At 46.5% G+C, this 14466-nt stretch overlaps 1 long non-coding RNA gene across 2 annotated transcripts in view; it reads right to left on the reverse strand.

Moving 5' to 3' along the window:
- The window catches only part of LOC121068482, a 21284-nt gene continuing 6818 nt past the window's right edge, over positions 1–14466 (reverse strand). The window contains exons 4-5 of one of the 2 annotated variants that reach the window (XR_005818909.1): positions 1502–3104; positions 1–987 (exon numbers count right to left, since the gene is read on the reverse strand). This is a non-coding gene — a long non-coding RNA (uncharacterized LOC121068482). Of the gene's footprint in view, positions 3105–14466 lie in introns of both variants that reach the window. The other variant, XR_005818908.1, reaches the window with a different exon arrangement.

Consider the following 14466-nt stretch of genomic DNA (forward strand, 5'->3'; position numbering starts at 1 on the left):
GCAGTCAGACGTGAAGAAAAACCCAGATATCTTTCGTGGTGTATGGCAGCAAGGTTGTCTCCAGCACGCCTCGCAGTAGCCTTTGCAATGAATTTGGGTCTCCTCCAACCTGAAGTTAACATAAGGCCACTGCTTCAGGCCTCACATTTTTCATTTGCTGTCACACGAGTTCTCCCTCTCCCAAGGATCCCAAAAACTTTCCCACTTAAATAAAGGCAGGCACAGCCTAAGGACATTGTGTGGCTTTCTGGGTCTCGGAAACCAATTAGACACAACTCTGCACACTGGCTTTTCATTTAGTTATAAATTCTCCATGCACTTCTGCACATTCGTTCTTTTGCGCATAACCTTTCCTATTCCAGGCCTAAGTTAGCAGAAATACTTCAAGAGCATTTGGCATGAGCCCAGAAGTCTCCTGTGCAATGTATTCAGTCACTGGGACTGCTCTGCTGAGCTTTCCAACCTCTGGTGCTTTGTGCTTTGCCAAAGAGCCCAGCTCCACAACAGGTCACAGTTTTCAGCTCACTGTCTGTGCCTCCTCCTCACCAAAGCTGCACCCTGCTCTCCCCCACCACTACCTCCATGGCCTAATTCAAATATATACACAATCTTTACATATCTGCTCGCAGTAGATGGGGTGACAGCAGGCCAGTGTTGACTCTCTATCCACCAGCCAAGGGAAACCACTCCCAAGTGGTTTGAGGCCTAGCCTTGCAGGCAATGTGATGTATGGGAAAGTTGTGATAGCCCTGACCAGTGACACCGATAACTTCTCTGTCCTGGTTACCCTGCTGGACCCAACCATGAGCACAAGGCCAGAGCTGTGTTGAAGCAGCCATGATATGGACTCGCTGCTCCAGAGGAAGTTCTGGTCAGCCCTCTCTTCTTCCAGTCCCACTGGGGCTCCACACAGGCATCTCCCACATGGAACTGCTGCCAGCAAGGGATCCCAACATGGCCGATCCTCACGTGCACCCAGCCACTGAGCTGATGGAGGAGAGGGATGTAAGGAAGAAAGTTAGGCTGACCAGGAGACAGTTAAAATTTAGGGAGCTCTATAATAAACATCATGGGTAATAACACCTGATCCTGCCTCTGCACTCTTCGTCCTCCCTGATGACAGGGATAGGACCAAAGGGAAATGCAAGCAGTTGCCCATGTCCCCAGCACAATGTCCAGCTGTGGGAGAGCAGGCTGTCCACCAGCACGGCCACGCAGGCAGCTGCCTGACGCCCCCACTCCAGCAATAACCCCCGAGGGCATAGACCTTCGCTGCAGCTAATGGCACTGATCTTTCATGCTGCAAATGGGCTGATCAATCTTGGGCTAATGCGGCTCGTTAAACCAGGAGCCATCACTCTGATGAAACAGCTCAGCTTGCATCCTGAAAAACTCACAGCGGGCATGTAAATTTTTTAGCTGCCACATTTTGGGGGACTAGCCCGGAGTTCCCAGGTAATTAGGCTCTCATTACAAATCTCATAATGCAGCAAAGACTTACCCCAGTATCCTTGCTCACTTCCAAGGCCTTTTTCCTCAGCCTTATATTTCCTGTACACATGCCGTACTCCTTCTTTTTTCTCCTGTGTCTAGCACAAGTGGCTTGTGATCCACCCCAGAAATTCAGAAGCTGCAGTTTCTACATCTGTTAAATGCATGTGACTAGGCAGTTAAATCCATCCTAGTGAAAATCTAGCTCTTTGTGGCACATAACCATGCTGAACTGAGGGAAGTGATACTGATCCTTTACAGCCAGGAGACTGAAGACCTAACTATTAGAAAGACCACTTCCAGAGAAATAGTAAGGCAACATAGCCAGGGGCTGAATTCAGATCAATTTGGACATATACACAGATCAGCTCTTTTCTGGCAGGGGCACTATGCTTGCTTGTTTGATACTAATGCCTCTGCAATCCAAGATTTCTCTCCTGTCTCTCTCATTCTTCAATGTCTTCCTTTTGTTTTGAGACTCCCTGCCATCACTTCAAATAGCATGAATTTCTTCCCAAACACTGCTTGTCATGCTTCTTTTTTGAAGCTCCTGTTAAGGATGTGACATGGCTCTGAACTTTTTTTTTCTTTTGGGGGTGGGGGTTAATCATCAGATTTCAGATCTTTGCTATTAAAATCCATCAGATAACAAATGAATCTAGGTAATGAGACAAGACTGTCACTTTGTAGGAAATCAATGTCATGGTGTTTTAGAAGCAAAATCCATTTACAATTATATTACAAGGAAGAGCATATCTAGGCCACTCATTTCAGTGCTGGTAATGCAAATCACCTTTCTCAGACATGCGCCATCAAACACCAGGTATATCACGTGTGCAGAAAATGAATTTGAGCACACAGTTTAGATTTGGAAGATATGATGCTGCACTTCCCAAGATTTTGGGATGAAGTCTTCCTTTTTTTTTTTTTTTTAATTTTTCCGTTCACATTCAAAGTTTTAACTGGAAATGGCCCATGTTTAATCTGTTTCCACAGACCAGCTGGACTTGTTGCCCTGCTCCATAACCACAGCAAGTCACTAATCCCCTCTTTGGAAACTCCTGTCTGCGGAAATTTGTCTCCATCAGCAGTGAGTTCTTGCAATAAATTCCCCATGAAAGCTGAAATACATTCCCCTAATGAGGAACAAAGGTGATTCTAGAAAGCATTGTGCCAAGATTCATGCTGAATCCAGTGGGCTTGAAGACCCAGGGAATTTCTCCTCACCGGCCTACTTGCCAGTTTTCCCATTTGCAGGTGTCTGCACCTAGCAAAGCACGTGTCCCAAAGATGCAGATGAGCACAAAACATACATGGCTGGCCACACAGACCAGTATGGACAGAGAACAGTATCTTTACCCCATAAAACTGCTAGTAGTACTCACGTGGACATCGACAACACAGGCAGTCCTGACTGTTCCCCCTTCCCCTGCAGCTGATGAGGACTGAAAGTCACCAGAGGGCATGTAGAGTTCTCACTCTCCTCATCCACAGGCAGACATGCACTAGACACTTACCCCATCCAGACCCCATGCCCAGATCATGGGTCTCGCCTACCATGTGTCGAGCCTTGGGCTTTCGTGTTCTGGTCTTCTACTCACCAGCTAGGCCAGCTTGAAGTTTGCCAGTGAAATTTGCACATGTGCATACACATGGAGACAGAGAGAGAGAGAGAATATGATTCATATTTGATATGAGCACAGGCCGTGCTGAAGGGAGCAGACACAGGACCAACCTGTTTATACACAACAACCTCATTTTTATCTCCTCTCTTTACCATCCCTCCATGCTTGTTCCTCCCCAATTTGCTTTGATCCCTCCCTTTCCCTGCCTCTGGCCCTCATACAAAACTACCCATAATGTTTTGTGTGTTCCTGCAAACACTCTTCAACATCTGATAATACGCTTTACATAATCCCAGAAGGCTCCTGACATGTCCCATAATAGGTGTGTTCTTTCCATGAGACCCACCGTAATCTGCTTACCCCCTTGTCACCTAGCAGGCCCCAAGGCTATGCTGGGGTGGTCCCTTCAGCAGCCATTGACCTGAGAGCCACAGAATTCATTATTGTCTCCATTGTCTCCTGTTCATTAGGATTTGTGCATTGGGGCACTCATTACTTTTCTTGTTTCTTGTTTTTTCTTTCTTTGCTTAATAGCTGTTTACCAAATGTCCCCACAAACCAGATGCCCCCAAAGTCGAGGTAGCCACATAACATTACAGGTCACGTTTCCAAGTAATTTGGGTTACATCTATACCTACAACAGATTGAGGAGGCCAGACTCATTCTCTGATACCCAACAGCTACAGTCACTGCTTCATAAACTCCCACAAAGCCTTACCCCAGCAGCCTGTTGGAAATTACCTTTGATCCATGCTACTACAAAGCCATGACTGAGGCAAGTGTGAGGTTGGCCCTGGTCAAAAACTGTACTGGGGACATTAAAAATTTAATATTATGGGAGAGTGTCTGGGAACATTCCCTTACACCATTTCACTTCTTACCTTGCCTATGTGGTCTTTGTGCCTACAGCAGCCTGGGAGTTTCAATCACTGAATGAGCTCTGGACCAAACTGGTGCATCTTCAGTAACTTTGAAGGCAGCTGAGCACCAAACCCTAAGCCCAATTTGCCTTCCTGCCAAAACTGCAGGGCAGAGGTCCCCTAGGCAGTGGTGGACACCTGCAGCCACCCACCCTGCTGGTCGCTGAAGAAGGCCAAAGCATGTTTTCCTGTGCCATCAGCCCCCAGAAGAAGAGCTCACAATCCCACAGCCGTGAAAGCACATGATACAGCTATCTATTTCTAGGACACAGCGCTTTTTCCCTGTAGCACGATCTGTGTGTAGCACAATTTTGGCTGGAGTCCCCCATCCCAGGGGCCGGTGCAAGATGTTGTGCAATCTGGGATCCAGACAAGGCTGAGCAAAGACAGAAGTGGTGGCTCTCAACCTGCTGGGCACCAGCTGGCTCTGTTAACCAGACACAAGGTGCTAAGAGGAAAAAAGGTGTTTTTCTCCTTCCTGCCCTCATTCCTAAGAGTAGCAACCATTTCAGGACATCTAAGAGTGAGACAGCCTAACAACCCTTGGGTTACAGTGGGTCAGCAAGCACGCTTCTACAGCAAAACTGCCTTAACCTCAGCACATACCATGGAGAACATGAGCCCTAGAGACACGCTTTGGGCAGGGGAAAGTCCCAAATGCTGAAGGTAGATCTTTGTCCTCACAATAAATGACAGTCTATCCACTCCTCCAGCAGCCTTTCTTTCCTAGCCTCACAGCGCAGCATGCTGTTTCCCACACCCGTCAAATTTAACTGCTTGAAATTCAGCCACATCTGACAGGAGGAGATGCAGTGTGCATATGGACCACATGCTTCAAGTTAACGACATAAATTATTGCCACCTCTCCCTTTTGCTGAGCAACCGCGGGCAGAAAGCTATGAAAGGGATATGACTCTTGGCAAGCCTACGCTAGTCAAAGCCAGGCGTTTGGGTTGTCCCGGTCTCCTCCTAGCAATGGCCAACTAGTAGTAGATGGCTTAGTTCAATGCCATATGAGTTCCTTGATGTTTGCTTAGCTTCCTGCCACCTATTAGCAAAGGTACCTTGGCACCACAGAGTTCATTTCTGCTTTGCTACAGGAACAGTTAAAAAGGACCTTTGGAAGTTTAAATCTATGGTCAGGGTCTTTTCTTCTTTGGTTGTCGTTGTTTTTGTTGCTGTTTCATTTCATTTCGTTTTGTTTTTCCCAAGCCAAATATTCACTAAGAGATGTTCTTGGTATCCTTTGTGGTAGCATGTGATTTTTGATGTTCACCTTTAAAGTTAGGTCTTTAGAGCTGGATGCCTCTCAAACTTCCTGCAAACCTGTAACCAGGCCTACCAGATGGTCTGTAAAATGGGCTGCACAAAAAGTAAAACCTTCACTGGCTATTAGCCACACTATTATGGGAATCTAACAGCCTGGGTCAGGAGCCGTTTGCCACCTCAGAGAGCAAACACAATATTGTCACAACAGGCAGTGACTGCAGCAGCACCGAGCTTAGTGCTGACAATTCCCATGCACTGCACTGCTGCAGGTGATGAAGGGAGCTGCAGTTTCTGGCACTAATGCAGACAAAATCCTAGAAAATGGCAGTGTGCAGGAAAGCATCGCATCTTTTCCATGGCATGATCTGGTGCATGCTGCTGGGCTGAAGCCCATAGGATTGCCTGAAGCTGTGCTGAAAATTGGGGGTTGAGATAAAGGTAGATTAATAGCACAAAAACAAAGGGAAAATAATAATAATAGTAATAATAATAAATGTACAAAACAAGCGATGCACAATGCAATTGCTCACCACCCACCGACCGATACCCAGCCAGTCCCTGAGCAGCAACCAGCCAACCCTCCCAGCTTCAGTGCAGGGCAGCACAAGAAGCTGAAAAGTCCTTGGCTTAGTGCAAGCACTGCTCTGCAACAACTAAAACATTGGTGTGTTATCGGCATTGTCTTTCTCCTAAACCCAAAACATGTCACATACCAGCCCCTATGAGGAAAATTAACTCTATCCCAGCTGAAACCAGGACAATCAGCTGCTGCCACAATCGATGAGGCAAGACTAACCACTGCTGTCCCCCTGGACTTCCCTGCTGTCAGCCTGCTGGCTGCAAGGCAGTCTCTTTGGGGTAGATGCTGATGTTTTTATTCATGGCCATTTCCTCTCCCACAGCTTGCTGCAGGCACAGTACAATGCCCACTTCTGAAAATGCACCTCCAGCAGCATCTGACTTGCCCACAGGCTGTACAAAAACTTGGGATCTGCTCCATCCATGTGCAGCCCAAGATAGAGCAGTGCTCCTGTATGACTGCCCCCAGCAGAGCAGCACCCACACGCACAGAACCCCCCCAGACTGTCCCAGCTAGATTTAACTAATCCAGCACAAAGACCCAGAACTGCTTGCTGAGCTGAAGGTCTGCAGGGCCAGAGACCCATCGCTGCCTCTATCTGCTAATCAACACAGACAGCTGTGTTTGCAGCAGTGTCTCCATGCTCAGCTCTGGTCTGAACATCCCCTTCCATCCTCTTTTACACCCCTCTGAGAGGTGCCGTCTGTGGCCATCCTAGCACTTGGTTTCCCTCAGGAATGTCTGAATGAATAGCCCTGTGTCATCCCCAAATTGCCAGCTTGACTTCCAAATGCAATGAAGGCTGGAGATGCTCAAGGAGTAAGTCAGGAGGCTGGTCTCCTTCTCCACACCCTCTCCAGGCATCTTCCAAGAGCAAGCATGGAAAGACATGAGTCTGGAGCCCCCCACAGCTCCACTAGTGGTAGCAGGACGCCTGGGGCAAGGCTTCACAAATAAGCACCACAACAGGTCTGGGTTCAGCATTTTAGCATCAGACACATCAGTGGGGCTGTGGTCCCCTTCTGTTCCAAGAATTAAATGTTTTCTAGACCCACGATCTTAATGAGATGGAGTTGTCTAAGAAAAATCCTTATGACTGGTTTCTCAGCCAGTGCAAAGAGCAAGGCTTCTCTGTGTGCCCCACTTTACCCTTGCTAAAGGGCTCTTTAGTGGCCCAACTGAGCTGAAAGAGACTCCATATCCTCCCTCTTGACTAAGTTCTCCTCTTGAAAGACAGGGCTAAGGGTTTATGGGTTGCGTAGGACTTTTTCTCTCACATAGACTATTTCTCACATTCTCCTACATTTTATGGCTTCCTGGCCACAGCCAGAGGCAGCAATAAAAGCAAGGACCCTACAGGACGCACTCTTGCCAGCAGCAGAGACCTAACATAGAATATTGTGCATGCAGAGATCTGCACACTCGTGCAGAGTCTTACTGCTATGTTGCTAGTGCTCTCCCCATGCTTTGGCAGGGGAAAAGTGACACACTCAGACAACCCAACACGTGGGGCTTGCAGGATCCTGGTGTCCACTGCCAGGGAACAGAGGGACAGCGCAAAGGGGATGAGATTTGCAAATAAACACCTCTCTGACTTTCAGTGACCCCAATATACACCTAACCACTGGCATTTAAGAGGCTTTAAATAACTAGTGAGTAAAAATAACTTCTTTAAGGTCTATTACCATGAAAATTGTGAAGGTACTTTATGGACTGATAATTAAAATCATCGCCCTTTTGCTAGCATATGGCAACTAAGGAAGAGGCATTTTGCTAAAGATACAGAAGCCAAACTGCACTAGCAATAACTGTGTTTTATCTCCCTGGGAATGCACAATAAAAGATTCAGATCTTATAGCTGAACTTTGTAAAAGGTTCCAGTAATCAAAAGTCAGCACAGAATATTATCAAACATTAAGTTTTAAGCTGCTAATATTTAAAGACCTGCTTTGGTGTCTGTCATTTTTATTCTGGGATGCTTTACTTGTCTCGTTTTAATGATCGGATGGTGAAATGGAGATGAAAATCACCCAGAGTTTCTCTTGAAGCTTGCTCAATATCAAAAATATTCTCTGTGCTGTATGCGTATGTGGGTCAGAGGGATTTGTGGAGGTGGGGTTATTGTTCTCAATGTGGATAGATCAAAAGAGAAAAAAGAAAACTAAAACTACCAGAGGAACGAAAAATGACAAGAATAACTAGTGTTCCCGGTGCCATGTTCAGTTCATCAGGAAAGTGTAGATCAGTAAGAGCCTGCTCCCAAGGTCACCATCAGCTATGCAAAGGCTCCCCCAGCCCTGGAAGTGAAGGGAAGGTCACAAATTCAGGTGGTGCCAGTGCTTCTTGAGGCCACTAAGTTCAAGGCTGAAGTAGCCACTAGGCTTGGCCTTTTGAGACCCGAATCTCATTGCAGCTGTGCTTTTCAAGAAGTCATCCAGCTGACCATGTCCCAGACCTTCACAGAGAGAAGAGTTTCATCTGCCCTACATCCCCCACATCCTCGTGAGGGGATACACACACTCATGTTGGGGAATGGATTCTGCCACATTCAGCGAAAAAAGGAGATTTCTCTGCTGCCATCTAATTTAAACCTTCCCAAACGAATTTTTACTTTTATTAAGCAAACCTTCCCTAGGATACTGCCAGAAGACTCCAGATCTTGCATTTGTAAAGCTAAGGTATTACTACCAATAAAAATAAATAGATGGCAATTACTAAGGAATTACATTTAGAACAAAAATGACTGAATTTATTACCCTTTGTATGTGCACAGCATAAAACGCAGTAGTACAGAAGTTTAAGAAGAAGAGGCAGGAAAATAAACTTCGCTTTCTTTTTAATGATGAAACCAGGAACAAGCTGAGCTCAAATAACAACTGAAATCTAAAGCCGTAAGTGAAAAGAGCCTCCAACTACAGAGCTCATGTACAGATAACTGAGCAGTTCAGCAATGCAAATAGATCAGTGATGATCACACATTAAATAAGGACACCAGGTTGGGGAAGATCCTTTTGGAGAGTGACCTTCCATTAAACTTCATGCTCTACAGACAACAAGCTTCATCCAAAAGCCACCAATGGTCTTTCCACTAAGGTGCCCACATCTAGACGTCATGCTGCAGGTCAAAGCTCTTTGCTTTGCCTGTGAAGTGTAATTCATGTGGGACAGCCCATGAGGGGTGGATGAGGTTACCAAGCCCAGAAGTACTTCCAAAGGTATATGGATTCAGGAGCCCAAATCACTTGTCCTTTAAGACTGCATTTCTACCTGTACTGTAACCAGAATAGTAAATCCAGCAGTGGCATGCCCCCACACAGTACAGCCCAGACTGGCCTGCACCATTTCCAGATTAATAACTCCAGCTTCCAACTCTGCACGGATCCCTTTAGTACAACTTTGCTAAAATAATGTAGAAATCATTTTTAAAACTATTTAAAAGCTGGGAAATTTTGAATGACAGTTTCCACAAGTTCTCTCTCAGTTTTTACTGTCTGAAAACCTCATGTGACTACTGGGGAATTATAACATAAATATTGGTCTAAGGTGAAAATGGTTTCCTGCTAAGCAGTGGCAGCATAAGAGCTTACTAATGATACTCTGAAAAAGCTTCCAATAGGAAGATATCCCTGAAAAAAACAAAAACTGTCAAAAAAAAAAAAAGACTGCACAGATTGTCTTAAATCTTCCTCTAAATCTTCCTCTTTGACTGCCTTGGGACATAGAGTGACCTTGTGTCGACCCACCCTGTTCAATGCCCACTTTAACCCATTCTCTGGATAATGGATGCTCACAATGAATCTGTCAAACTCTGGCTCAGGCACCCAGCTGGGAGAGTGGTGGTAGCTTTATCTTCACTGCTCAGTGGGTTCAAGAGAACTTCATTTTGTCCAGAACAAAAATGTTTTTCCTGAATTTGGAGTTTGGGAGAGGAACTGGACATCCCCTTAGACGCACTGCTCTACTAACTATACTGACATCCTCCTCCGCCCTTGCTCCCACCCAACTCATCCAGGGTTGTGGTCATAGGGGAGCCTGGTATGGGGGTTTTTGGTTTCTTTGTTAAGTTCCTGCTGCTCAGCTTTCTTGCCTTCTCAGTCCTGTTGGTTCTCTCTCTCCTGGATGCTTCCTTGCCAAGACAGACTCTGTCCTAGGAGAAAGAACCTGAAGATGTTGCCTTAATTTAGAGATTCACAATGATGGAGAATCCAGTCTCTTGGCAATCTGTCTCCATGCCTGATTATTCTAACTCCTAAAAATCTACGTTGTATTTCCAGATTGATTTTTATTTTTTCGATTGCAGACTTCAGTTTCCAGGCACTGGATATTACATCTTTTCCTATTAAGAAGCCCTCTAAAACCTCCTCTCCCTGGGCAGCCATTTCATCAGCCTTCTTTTTGACACAATAAATGTGCTTGCAGTCTTATTCAGGTTCCACAACACAGCATGGGGCCAGTCCTGGCCCACTGCTGTAGTTTTGCTCTAGCTCAGAGAAAATATGTAGCTCCCATTTGGCAAGGACTAGGGCAAAAAAGGCCACATGAAGTACAAATGAACCACAAAAAAGTGCTTTACCACCCCATTATTTCTCTAAAAACACCTGATTATTATTGATTATTAAATGATTATTGCGATTTGCATAGGAATTGTCCGTAAGGGAACATCCTCCACTGTTGCAATGGAAAGATGGTGAGATGGCCCTGCTCAGGAAGATCCCAGTTTGGGTTGTTGTTTTTTTGTTTTGTTTGTTTTATTTTGTTGTTTTTTTAAGAGTAAGAGGTACTTACATGTGTTGTGAACGTGGGTCTGTTTAGCTGATACAGAAGGCAGGTGAAACTGTGGTTTCCATGAGGGCAGCCACATTACCTTGTGGATGCAGCTGATGGTGGTGCAATGGTGCTTTTGTCCTCCAGCACTTCCCCTCCGTTCCCAAGGGGACAGCTGTAAGTTGTGCCCTCCCACAGGCAGGACATGAAGTGTGCATTTGGGGGAAGCATTCATGCTCCTCTGACTGCAGTGCCACCCAGGTGCTGTGCAGAGGACCTCTGTTCTGGTGTCTTGCACACAGTCAGATCCTTGAAGAAAGCCCTTCTTCAAGGACTGCTCTGGGACTGGAAGGGGTGTGACTGCTTTTCCATACAACTAACAAAAAGTCTGCATTTGACTTTGGCTGCCTACACACCCCATTAACCTGTTCTCCCCAAAACTGACTCAAAGCACATTCCTACCTAGACATCTCTAGATACCCAAGCAATGGAAAAGTGCTTGCTAAGAACACCATTCTCCACTGATTCAACTTGTAATGACACTGCAGGCTCCAGATTTTCTTCCCTATGGCTTATCTGCACCAACCCTATCCACATTCAACCTTTCTGCCTTTCCAAAAACCATCAGAAAGACCTGTCAACCAAATCCTGCAGGGTCAGGAGGAGGGAGAGCATTATCACTGCTTGCACAGGCTTTCTTCATGTCCTCACAGCCTGTGTCAGGGAGCAGCAAGAGTGGGGATGCTCCTTGAGGGAAGGGGAGCCTGAACCCCAGGGTGACGGCAAGACAAGGCAGTGTCCTCACCAGCCAGGGTGAAGCCCCACAGTGCTCGAACATGGAGCATGCCAAACATAAACACCAGACACAGCATTTCTGTAACCTTTCCCTCACTGCTCCCCAGCTACATAGCAAGGCATTTTTAGGAGACCAGGCTTTCCTTCCAGTAATACCAAGCTCAGAAGTCACCCAAGTATCAAATTTTTCTTCCTCCAGGGACCTGCTCTCTACTCTATGCACCTGATTTCTGCTCTAAATCAGCATTCAGCGTGCTTCCCTATTCCTACTCACAGCTTCATGCAGATTTTCTCAAATCCCTGCTCAGCTGCAATGGAACAGCTCTTCTCCCTGCTCCCTGAAGGAGCAGAGCACATGGGCAACACTTGCTGCTTGTCAGGGCATAGCTTACTTGATCCCAGAATCAGGCTGGCCCCAGTGCCACTAGGCATTTATATACTGCCTGAATATTGCCTGGGAGAAGATTTTCAAGCCTAATCCAGTGTCATTGCACTCAGCAGGAGTCGTCAATGTGTTAACACTGTCTGCAGCTGCTAATAACAGAACTCAGCCCTCTGGATGGGGATTTTGTGTGACAGGACTGACGTGTAAGACATCCCAGCAGCTTGACAGCTGGCTGTTCAGTTCCCAAAAGCTCCTCATTAACAGCTGCACTTTCTGCAAAACAAAATGAAATAAATCCAAAACAAAGCAAAAAGATTTCCTGTTCACACACACACAAGAGCCCTTTGTGAATTGGCTTTCAGTACTCAGTTGATTCTCCTGTTTAAACTGAGCTACAGAAGACAGATAATAAAATAAAATTAAATAGGTGCTGACTTACAGGTCATGGGCCATTAATCAAGAGAATGCCCTCTTAGTTACTGACTCTGGCCTCCTTGCAGGTCTGTGGAGTTTAGCAGCATGGTCCCAGTGCTGAGATCAGGCAGACACACCAAACTATTGGAGATGATTTACCATTTGATGCTAATTGGATCTAAAGGAAGCTCTAGGATGGAAACTGAATTTGCACTGACAGGAGGCTGACATTCAGCTTGGCACTAAGCACTATCGTGAACAATGCTGCTCCCTTCCCGTGTCTGGAAGGCCAGAGGGAAGGAAACAAATTCTGTTGCTTCTGGTTGAATCCTGAAAGGGCCTAGCATTGCGCCAAGCTCAGCATGCTCTAACGTCAACATGCATTGTCTTTTATTAACCCCAAGGGGGACTCCTGCCTACAGTGCAGCACAGGGCATGTGGGGTGCTGGACCCCCAGCCCCACTTAGAGCAGGAGTTTGCCTTACAGATTCAAGAGCTCAGCTCTACTTCACCTTTTCCTTCTTACCCTGCTATATCACAGAGAAAAATGTATTAACACACGGGAAAAAAGATAAACGTCCCCTGCCCGTCACTGACACAACTGCTTTACTGAGTTTTCTGTAAAAGTTTTAACTTTTACTGAGTGAAAATGTCTTGGTTCCTTGGTTTTATGAAAAATGTCTTCCTACAAGCAAGCAGCCCTTGACAAGAGAGCACGTGTTCAGGTTAATTGACAAGGCCTCTCATCAGATAAAGCCATACACATCCTACAGGATGAGAGTAAATATGAAAAAGACATTTATACTTCCACAGGCCAAAGTTACTCTTGCTTAAGTCTCCTCAAAGCTTGTAAACTTGCCCTGCCAATCTTCTCCAAGTCTTTTCCCCCCACAAAAAAAATGTTGCTGGACAAATTGGTAAGTGCACCTTGCTGCACCACAAAAGCTGCAGTTCCCATGAAATTTCTCTTCTCCTTGGCTCTCCATCTCCCCCTCACAACTCATGTTTGGTGCCAGCAGCCACAGACTCACAGTCACAATGTTACCCTGACCCTGTGTTCCCTCCGGGGCAGCACAAGTCCCACATGCTGCCCTCTGTCACACACATAAAGGTGGTGAGGAAGAGGTAAGGGCCAAACACCCAGCATAACGCCCAAAGAAAGTGCTGACTGGTGGAAGTGCCCCGTGATGGCTGCTTGCACCTCATGCCTCACACCGTGAATGTCCCTCAGGCTGCCCCAGCACCTCTGGCTCAGCAGGCCGCAGTGGGGATGCTGGGCTGCCACGCAGCTGGAAGGAAAAGAGCAACCTCCTCGAGCTTTCATGTGTTTTATTTTTTAACTCACACTTGAATTTCTCCATCTTTCTCACACAGAAACTCTGCAGGGTCTCAAGCTCGTTTTGCCTCATGTTATTCATCCCAGCCATGGGTCTTCCCAGGCAGATTTTGAGGAATTAATTACGTTCTGTGGGGAAAAGCTGTTTTTGAGAGAGAAAGCCACTTGCTGATCTGTGCTGAGACTCTCTAAGCCTGACACCCTCCTGTCTCAGAAAGGTCAGCACAACCTCCAACAACCTGAAGAAAGGTGTGGGAAGGCCTGATCACTGCAGCTGTGTAGGAGCTGGTGGGGGTGAGCATCAAGGAGGCCCATTCCCCTCCTGCAGCTCTGTTCCCACTGCCAGAGCCTCCTCCTCACTTCTGAGCACCTTCCACCGTCAGACACGGCCCACTTTGAAGGACCAGAGGACAACACTCCCACCACCGACACATGGGTTCCCACCACGTTGGTCTTGTACTGAAGAGATGTCCCTGAGCCAGGGCAGGGCTTCTGGTCACAGGCCTGTGAGGAAGCAGGGGAACTTGGCTGCACCTAGGGCATGTACTGCAAAACGTGGTACCACCAGGAGTGTTGGGAAACTGAGGACTGGGACAGCCCCAGAGGGAGACCAGAGTTAATAGCATCTACTCAGGTGGGCTGCTCATTTTCTGCTAGCCAGCGCACAGCACCACAGCTCCCTTGGAGCACTGTGGCAGCCCCATTTCATGCTTTCCTCCCATTTCACATTTCTGGTGGCAAAAAGAAAAAAAATATCTACGGCATCTAAAATAGCTCATTTCACAGGAATGTAATCTGGCATTGCAAAAAAAAAAAATGTTCCACAGAAAATCCCCAGCCAGGGTCACCAGCACAGCTAAATTCAACTTGCCAGTCCCTCTCCTACA

This window comes from Cygnus olor, chromosome 3, assembly GCF_009769625.2.
Source record: "Cygnus olor isolate bCygOlo1 chromosome 3, bCygOlo1.pri.v2, whole genome shotgun sequence".
NCBI classification, from domain to species: Eukaryota; Metazoa; Chordata; class Aves; order Anseriformes; family Anatidae; genus Cygnus; species Cygnus olor.